The 10,243-nt window shown below is 44.0% G+C and overlaps 1 pseudogene; it reads right to left on the bottom strand.

The window, feature by feature from the left end:
- Nucleotides 1-7,489: 7,489 nt before the first annotated feature.
- LOC122910536 lies at nt 7,490-7,897 on the bottom strand (annotated as a pseudogene).
- Nucleotides 7,898-10,243: the final 2,346 nt, after the last annotated feature.

Below are 10,243 nucleotides of genomic sequence, written 5' to 3'. Positions count from 1 at the left end.
CCAGCCGGGGCTTTCTGCTTCCCCTTCGAACCACGGAGAGACCAGACTGGGTGGTTTTGAGTGTGAATCTTGCCACAGCAATTCTTGATACATCTGGGACTTTACATCCAGTGTCTGGTGCTGGGAGTCATGTTGCCAGATGTACACTGACAGACTGGAGAGAACCACCAGCTGGGGAGGAGTCTGGGAACCATCTTATGCCAACAATGTCAGAGAAACTGAGCACACGGGCTGGAGGAGAGAGGCCATGGGGAGCGGGTGTGGCCATCGTCAGTGCTCCAACACAGAAAGAGTGCAGGACTGAGGCGAAGAGGTGTACCCGCCATTTTCAGGCCAACCCAAAGGCACACATTTCTCACACTAACCCAGCTACAGCGGTACAGACCTTTCCAAGAACTGGTGCATGCCTCTTTAGCTAAATTGTTCTAGGGAGATTAGCTGGCCCTCCAGCAGAGATGTTCCCTCCAGACAGGATTCTTTTGTGGTGAGGGCTTGGCCTTCCACATCCATAATTGTTTGTTTCTATGAAGAAGATGGAGAGAGAGTTGGGAGGTTTTTGGGAACTATGAGCCTGTTAAACCTTGCTGCCTGCTTGGCTCTAGACATCAGTCAGCTTTTACCTATTATTATTATCCTTTGAAATTCTGACATACTCTCCAGGAATTTAAAATATTCCTTTCCGCAGGGTGACACAGTTTGCCCGCTTTAAATTTTAAACTTCAAATCAGCTTTGGAACTAAAAGTTTGCTTTTACAATTTTAAAGGTTTATAGCCGCAGGAAAAGTGACGTGAACTTTGGAAATTTGCTTTTGAAATTTAGACCTATTGACCGACTTCCTGGTGAGCTTGAAAGTCCCTCTGGCAGGTACAAACGGCCTGTTTAACTTACCTTTGCTCTTGGACAGATCAGGCCTGCCTTCCATCTTGAGCAGTCCAAAGCGGTGGTTCCCAAATCTGCCTGCACATCAGCATCTCAGGAAGTTAAAAAAAAACAAATAAATGAAAATAAAATAAATGCCCAGCTTAGCCCCACCTCCACCCCCCGCCCCCGCAAGCTACTGATTTAATTGAGCTGCATTGGACTCAGGCATTGGCAATTTTTAAAATTCTCTGGCTCATTCTAATGCATAGCCTGAGGTAAGAAGCTATTCTCAAAGGTTCAAGGGGTGCCATTTGACCCCATGTCCCTCTCAGACATCACTTCAGGTCAAGCTGGTTTACCTGGATTGTAGAGGCTTATCAGTTCTGTCATATTCTGAAACACCATTGAGGAATGAATGAATTCCTTAAATCTGTCTCTTTGATTCTCAGAGGACCTTGCACCTCAAGTCCATAGACCCAAGCACAATGACAGAGTGAGAGTGGGGTGAAGGTTGAGGGATGTTTTTACATCCCTAATGAAAAAAACCGGTGGGTTAGAGTCAAGCTAAACTCAGCTCCACGTGTTCTGAGAGTTTCTCTTGGGTGCCCCTTGGTCAACAGTTTCCTGATGCCTGGATGAAAGTGGCTTTCTCTGAAGCCTCAAAGTATCAGGCAGGAGAAAGCATTCCTTTAAGGAAGCTTTTTGACATGCTGATGCACAGCTGTTTATATTCAAGAATAGCTATCCACTCGGAAAATCACATCTGTGCTGACTATTGGAATAGAACTGCCCATGGCAGTTGATGAGCCAGCAGGACCCATCCTTTTGGATGGTGCTAAATCCATCTCATCCCCACACAAAAGTAAACTCCACAGACGTACAGACCTCACAGGTCTTCCCGGCTCTGGTGGAGCAGCGTCTGACACAAAGGGGGCGCTCACGATAGTTAGTCCAAGGATGAATCCGCGAATAAATGAGTCAAATCATACTCCGGGCCCAGATAGAACTCCAGAAATTGTCAAGATTACTTAAAAATAAAGTACTGATTTCCAAAGTCTTTCCTCAGAGCTTCATGGAAATGCTCAGGGAGCAGCAGAGGAAGACCTGAACGACTTCACATGTGGACCTGGAGAGGGACAGGGGAACAGGACAAAGAGGGGTCGATCCATATGAAGTCCTGGGTCTACCTCTAAATGCTCAGCTTAAACTCCATCCTTGTCAGAATTCTCTAGCCTCCCTACCCTTCAGCCTGACTATCATGGAAGCCCCCCACCTCCACAGCGCTACCTCCCCCAACCTAGGGGTTTCCTGCTACTAACTATACTAACTAGTCCATTCCCCTCCAGGGCGAGCCCCTCTCAAATCTACTTCCTGTGCCCCAGGTCTCGAGCCCATCCCCCCACGCCCTTGCATAATTCCAGTTTTAGCAGTGATGGAACGCTCCGCCCTGCCCAGCTGGGAGATGCATCACCAAGCCCTCCTCAGAGAAAGCAGATTAGAAAATCTTTTTTTTTTCTTTTTTTTTTTTTTTGTACCTCAAAAAATTAGAACTAGGCTTGTCCAGCCCTGGCAGTGTTAGCAATTATGCTGGAGAAGCATACAAATTTGAGTAAAAAAAAAAGGCAGAGCAGCTGCATTCTCCCAATCAACAGGGCCTTAGAACACACCCCATAGAGAGAAGAGATCCTTTCTTGGAATTTGGAATGTGGTACTCAGTGAAAAGATCCCGACCTAACCATCTTTCTCTGGAGCTTTCACATCAACCACTTCGAAGAGACCTGGGTATAAAGGGACATGTTCACACCCGGTGCTTTTTAGTTTCCCTGTCAGCCTGGCCGTTGACCACATGACTTGGCAGAGCCGAGCAGTTCTCCCTGAGTCTCTGACTGGTTCAATAAAAAATTTTTACTTTGAGGCTCGCTCAGCTTTCTGATGAAAGGAATTCGCTATGTCTCCGTGTGGGTGTTGCCTGTTTTATGTGCAGGTGGAAAACTCAGATGCTTGGACCCAAAAGCTAATGTATTGAACCTCTTCTTGCATTTGTCACACTCTCTGCTTGAGATTCAAAATGAGGGATTAAATGCTGGTGACCTGGGCATTGGTGTCATTGGCTCCAGAAATGTCCCCTCCCTGACACATAACCCACACCATGGAGGTTGTTTCCTGTGGACCACACCTGTAGGGATGTGCATCTTAATTGGAGAGGGAAATATTCAAGCAACTTGATCTGTAACAATAACTTGCGATTGTTAACTACAGGTTACGGTTGAAGAAGAGCAGCATTCAAATTTCTAATCAAGGGGCCATTGTCACTGATAATAATCATTTCCTCTCTGTTTATGTCTGGCTCTGAAGTATGCATCCTCCATGGGCTGGAAAGTGATGCTCATTTAAGAAACCTCCCTCCAGGGGCGCCTGGGTGGCTCAGTGGGTTAAGCCGCTGCCTTCGGCTCAGGTCATGATCTCAGGGTCCTGGGATCGAGTCCCGCACTGGGCTCTCTGCTCAGTCGGGAGCCTGCTTCCTCCTCTCTCTCTGCCTGCCTCTCTGTCTACTTGTGATCTCTGTCAAATAAATAAATAAAATCTTTAAAAAAAAAAAAAAAGAAAGAAAAGAAACCTCCTTCCAGGAGCACCTGGGTGGCTCAGTGGGTTAAGCCTCTGCCTTGGCTCAGCTCATGATCCCAGGGTCCTGGGATCAAGCCCCGCATGGGGCTCTCTGCTCAGCAGGGAGCCTGCTCCTCCCCCCACCTGCTGCTCTGCCTGCTTGTGATCTCTTTCCCTCTGTGTCAAATAAATAAATAAAATCTTAAAAAAAAAAAAAAAAGGACCCCCCCCCCTTGCATCACCACAACCTCTGAGAGGTTCACTTAGTGGAGATGGTGGGATTAGGGACTGAGAGAGACACTACATTTAAAGTAGCATCTAGTTAGCAGCCGCCTGATGTAGCTTTCCCCAACTCTCCCCTAAAATACACACAGGCACAGAAAAAGATTAAAACTCTAAGTCATCCAGTCATTGAAAAAATATTCGTCTGGCAAGCACTGAGTAAACAGTCGCTGCTTTCAAGGAATTTCTGGTCTAGTCACTAAACCAAACTCCGTCTTACTAACTATTGCTGTGTAACAAACTACCCCAAAACCTAGGGGCTTAACACAATTTCTTTTCCCGCAGTTCCAGTGGGTCAGAGTCCAGGAATGGCTTAGCTGGGTCCCCCAGCTGTAGGTCTCTCACAAAGCCATAGTCCTCTTAAGGCTCAATGAGGAGCGACAGACCCACTTTCTTCCTCACTCACAGGGCTGTTGGAGGGATTTGGCTCCTAGTGGTTGTTGGACTAGGGATCCCTCCGGTTCTTGAGACATCGGTCTCTCCACAGAGCATGTCACAACATGGTAGCTTTTGAGGAGTTTTAATAATAAGATACAACGGAGTAAACCTAGAGACAAGCAGGAGCGCTTCCAGATTCCTCACCCATCCCCTACCCGCTGCTGAGACTTGAGGCATGTCTTAAATGTCTCTGCCTACCCCTCAACATCTAGACTTCCTTCTTGTCCCTTCCTTCACTGATTTATCCCCTCAAGTAATTCCGTGGGGCTCTATGTACCAAGAACTATTGTAGGTATTGGTAGTACAGAAGGGAGCAAACAAAACATATTTGCAATTCTTAGAGAGTTTACATTCCCATAGAGAAGACAGATAATAAATAAGAAATGTATAGTATACCAGAGGATGAGTGTTCTAGAAAAAATAAAGCAGAATAAGTGGGGGAGGAAGTGCTAAGAGGTTGTGTGTGTGTGTGTGTGTATGTGTGTGGCAGAAGGTTATAATGTGACAACTGAGTGAAGAAGCAAAGGAAGGTAGAGGTCTTGGGGATAGCAGAATGCTTGGCATGTTCAAGGAACAGCAGTGAAGTCCATGGGGCTGGAGCAACATCAGTGAAACAGGTAAAAGACACGGGGTCAGAGGAGTAGTCAGGTGGTGGAAAGTAGCGGAGTTCACCATCCAATACTTTGAAAGTCTTTGTAAACCACTTTAAGACTCTGGATTTCCTCTGAGATGGGACACAACGGGCAAATTTGGAGAAGAGCAGTAACATGATCTCTGTAAAGCCTCTCGGTTGCTAGGTTTGAGAAGAAACAGGCAGCGGGGCAAGGTGGAAGCCGAGAGAGCAGTTGCAAAATGACGGAAGTAATCCAGGTGAAAGCAGTAAGAAGTGATTGGAGTCTGGATATATTTTAAAGAAGAACAAAACAGATTTAATGAAAGATTGAATGTGGGATGTGAGAGAAAAGGGGGCATTAAGGATAACTCTCGAGCTTTTGGTCTGAGCAACTGGTGCCATTTATAGGGAAGGGGAGCACTGGAGGGGGAGCAAGATGGGAAGAATTTGGAAATCAAGAATTCTGTTTCAAATACGTTAATTTGAGATGCTTATTAGACATCCAGATGGACATGTCAAGTAGGCAATTGGATAAATTAATCTGGCATTCAGGGGAGTGATTCTGGGCTAGAGATAGAAATCTGGAAGTCATCAGTTTACAGACAGTATTTAGAGCAATAAGACTTGATGAATTCACTAGGAAGTTATGGTAGATAGAAAAGCCATCCGAGAACTGATCCCCAGGGCACTCCCACATTGAGAGGGGGGTGACAGGAAAGCAACGAAGACTTGGCTAGGTAGGAGGAGAATCAAGAAATAGTGTTGTCCAGGAAAACAAGTGGAGAAAGTATTCCAAGTTTCTGGATCTTCCTTTTATTTACCTCTGTGTTTTTCATTTTTTAAAAAAGATTTTATTTATTTAATAAATCTCTCTTTATTTGTCAGAGAGAAAGAGAAAAGCAGGGGGAGCGGCAGGCCAAGGGAGAAGCAGGCTCCCCACTGAACAGGGAGCCCAAAGTAGGACCCGATCCCAGGACCCTAAGATCATCAGATGAGCCAAAGGCAGACACTTAACCGACTGAGCCACCCAGGCATCCAATCTCTTGTGTTTTCTTTATTTTTTTTTTTAAGATTTTATTTATTTATTTGACAGACAGATTACAAGTAGGCAGAGAGAGAGAGGGAGAAACAGGCTCCCTGATGAGCAGAGAGCCCAGTGCGGGGCTCCATCCCAGGACCCTGGGATCATGACCTGAGCCGAAGCCAGAGGCTTTAACCCACTGAGCCACCCAGGCACCCCCAATCTCTGTGTTTTTCAAATCCAACTATAAATAAGAATCACTCTACAAGATTTATGCACAGTACCTTATTTACTTATTTCGTGAGAAAGCTAAAGGATTGTCAAGGTAAATTTTGACTTGGCTTGACCTTAGTGACAGGTGCTGACTGAAGCCTGTAACTGGGTCAGATGGCCCCCCCCTGCAGGTCCCACTCTGCTAGGAGGATTCCCAAGTACAGTAGAAGCACAGGCACTATACGTATTGGAGAGTCAAGGGTTAGGAGGTTATTTCATTGAATGTTTTTGGATTATTACAGTTCTCAAAACTTTTCATTATAGAGAAATACCAGATATGGAAAATTAGCAGAAGAGTATAACAATATAATAACCTCTGGGGTGTTCTATCACCCAGTTCAACAATGATCAATCCACGGCCAATCTGGTTTCTTTTATATTCCAATCTCTACCCCACCCCCAATAACTTTTGAAACAGATTCTCAACATCCTATCATTTCATCCGTAAACATTTTAGCATGTATCTTTAAAAATAGACTTTTTTCACATTAACACAGTTCTTTATCACCTCAGCAGTAAATATAATTTCTTAATACTGTAGGAAATCCTATCGGTGCTCAAATTCTCAATTGCTTGATAAATATCATGACTTTTTAAGACAGTTTGTTTGACTCAGGATCCAAATAAGGTCCATACATTGGGGATATGTCTTTTTAGACTCTACACCTTCTCCCTTTACCATTATATGTCCCCTAGGAAATTATATGTTGAGGGGAGCAGGTAAGAGTTTCCTTCAATCTGGATTTTGATGACTGCATCCTCACGTTGCTGGGGTCAAATGTGCAGCATGTTTATGATCTTCCAAATTTCCTGTTAAAAGGGAATTGAGTCCAGAGGCTTGACCAGGTTTGTTTGATTTTTTTTTTTTTTTTGGCAAGACTCCTTTTTAGGTGCTGCTGTTTTCTTCCACCAGGAGTCCCTTAATGTCTGTTGGCATCTCTTTTTGTGTCATGTTAGTAGCTGTTGATGATTAAAGCCTAGATCTGTTATTACATTACGGGTGGCAAAATGGCTGTAATTCTATCTTTCCTTCTTCATGTATTGACTGTAATGCTCCTATAAAAAGAAATTCCCTACAATCTGTATTTGGTTTCTCAGTGATATGGTTCATATAGGAAAGGCAACATAAATGCTTGATGTCCCACCTTGATTTAAAATAATGAGTTGATACCTAGCACCCTCCCACAGAGACCAGTAAGGGCTTGGAGGGGGCGGTAGTATTGTGAATGCATGGATTTAATTATGTGATGTGTTTTGGTCCATTGCAATTATCCTCACTGATGTTCAAATTATCTATCATTGGCATTGAAAGTCCCTTCAGATCGGTTCCTAAATCCCCCCCTTTTTTGTAGTTTTATGGTTTTATTAACACAATATGACGTGTACAACCAGCTGTCTATTCATTTTCTTCACTGCGCAGCCTGGCATCGGGATTGGTGACTCTGATTGCCAGCTGGGCTGTTCTTTCCACAGTAGCTTTGCAATTCTTGGAGGAGGCATTGTGAGCCATCTCTGCACAGTTGGATTTGTTGCACAGCAGCAGCACTTCAAGCTCCTTGACCTTGTGGACTAGGAACTTCCTGAAGCCACTGGGCAACATGTGCTTTGACTTCTTGTTGCTCCCGTAACCAATGTTGGGCATCAAGATCTGGCCCTTGAATCTTCTGAGCACCCTATTGTCAATGCCTTTGTGTTTCTACCAGTTGTGCTTAATTTTGACACATCAGTCTGACTGGTGCTGGATGAACTTCTTGGTCCTCTTTTTAATAATCTTGGGCTTCACCAAAGGTCTGAGGGCAGCCATGATGCCGTAACAGATGGCCACCACCTCCGCAGGCAGCACCAAGGAAGAGAGCGATTCCTGAATCTTTTTGATGCAGAATCTTCACTATCTGGTATGACGAAATGTGATGTTCAGGTTTATTTTGTATATTTCCAACTTAGATCTGTAATCACCCTTTTCCCCTAGAAGACTTGGTTACTTTTAATGGAAAAGGAATTGAAGTTTTTCAGTACCATACGGGGTCACAGAATCAAAGGGCCAGGCAGTAGGTGTTGAAGATGTCACCTTGGTGAGCAAAGCTGTACTAGAGTCTTCTAGAACTCAGAATTTGACTGGGAACCATTCGCACCAACCTCCTCTCAAGCTGTTGATCTAAGAAAAGGATGCTATTATCTCCCAAGCAGAAGATAATTGTTTCATTCAATCCAAGTAAGTAAAAAGAGAAAAAAATGGAGCCCATGAAAAAACTGCTACTGAGCAAGAGAAAGGACATATCCTTTCCTCCCTAATGAACAAGAGGAAGGGACAAATTTCCAAAAATGCAGGTTACTGCAGGATACGAGAAGAAAATATTGGGCAATTGTTTAACATCCCTGATAGAATGGAAGAAGAGCTGTCTTTCATAAAACATGAGCAGACAGGGGCGCCTGGGTGGCTCAGTTGGTTAAGTGATCTGCCTTTGACTCAGGTCATGATCCCAGTGTCCTGCTCGGCAGGAAGCCTGCTTCTCCCTTTCCTCCCTGCTCTTGTGCTCTCTCTCGCTATCTCTGTTGCTATCTCTGTCCCTCTCTCTCAAATAAATAAACAAAACCTTAAAAAAAATAACAAGGAAACATGAGCAGACAACCACAGGATGAAAACAAGCAAAGAAAAATAACAAAATAATGAAAAGGGAGATGTAGAAGAGAAAGATTTCCCAGGGAAAATTAAAAACATAAGAACAAAATCATGATCAGACTATACGGTATGTAATACTGTAATTTTCACCTAACAGTGTATGAGAAACAACTTTCCATGTGACACTGAAGATTTTTTACAATGCTATTCCTAATGATTGGACTGCACGGGTAATCCAATATATGAAGGGTCATACCTCATTGAACTTATCCCCTCGTGTTAGAAAATTATGTATGTTCCAGTTGTCTGCCATTTCAAGCAACGTGAAGGGACACATCTTTGTACATCTTCTTATGTATTCAGTAACTGTTTAGTGAACATCTAATGATAGGCACAGTGCTAAATGTGAGGGCGCATGGCGGTAAAAAAGACACACATAGTTCCTGTCTTCATGAGCCTTGCACTTCAATAGGGAGACAGAACAATTAAGAAATGTCAGCAGGGGCGCCTGGATGGCTCAGATGGTTAAGCATCTGCTTTTGGCTCAGGTCATGATCTCCAGGTCCTGGGATCAAGCCCCACATTAGGCTCCCAGCTCAGCAGGGAGTCTGCTTCTTCCTCACCCCCTCTCTCTCCCCCCTGCTTGTGCTCTCTCAGTCTCTTTCTTAAATGAAAAAAAAAAAAAGAAAAGAAAAGAAAAAAAAGAAATGTCAAAAGTTTTACAATAAATGGTAGAGAAAGCATATGGTGATAACAAAGCACAAAGCCAGGAAGCCTAAATGACTTTAGATTTTTCTGAGAAAATAACATTTAACCTGTGACCTGAAGAATGAGAGGAGGAAAGCTAAGGAGAGAATTGCAAACAGTATTTCAGAGAAAGAGAACAGCATGTGCCAAGGCCTGAATGTGAGAAGAGCAAGTCACACTCAAGACAAAAGAAATTCAGTGGCAGGTCACAAAGGGACTTCTCTCTGAAGGACATTAAACATGGAAGTGTCACAGCCAATGTTTTTGGGGCAGAAGCAACACTCTGGAGCACAGTGGATATGGGGCATGTGACTAGAGGTAGGGAGGCTGTTTACTAGGCCAGGCAGGAAAAGGCAGTGGGCCAGAAGAGGGGGTTGGCAGTGAGATCCCAAAGAAGCAAATGGACTTTAGAAAATATTTAGAAGAGGTTGGTCCATTTGATGTGGGTGTTTAAGGGAGAGGGATTCAAAACTGGATCCCAGGTTTCTGACCTTAGCAATCAGGTAGTACCATTTACGAGTAACAGGAGAAAGAAATGGGAGAAATGACAAATTTAGTTGGGCAATGTTGAGTTTGAGGTTCCTACAAAATTGCTAAATAGAAATATCCACTCTGCAGTTGGATATACAAATCTGAGCTCAAGATCTCTCCTGAGACCAGGACTGGAGTTCTAGATTTGGGATCCATCAGCATGTGAGTGATAATCAAAGCTTTGGGAGTGCTTACAGGAAGAGTATATAGAGGGAGAAAGAAAATCGCCTAGGGCTGACTCCCAAGGAACAG

The sequence above is a fragment of the Neovison vison genome, chromosome 6 (genome assembly GCF_020171115.1).
Source record: "Neovison vison isolate M4711 chromosome 6, ASM_NN_V1, whole genome shotgun sequence".
Taxonomy (NCBI): Eukaryota; Metazoa; Chordata; class Mammalia; order Carnivora; family Mustelidae; genus Neogale; species Neogale vison.
Note: the sequence above shows the minus strand (reverse complement) of the source record. Positions and strands in the feature narration are given on the sequence as shown.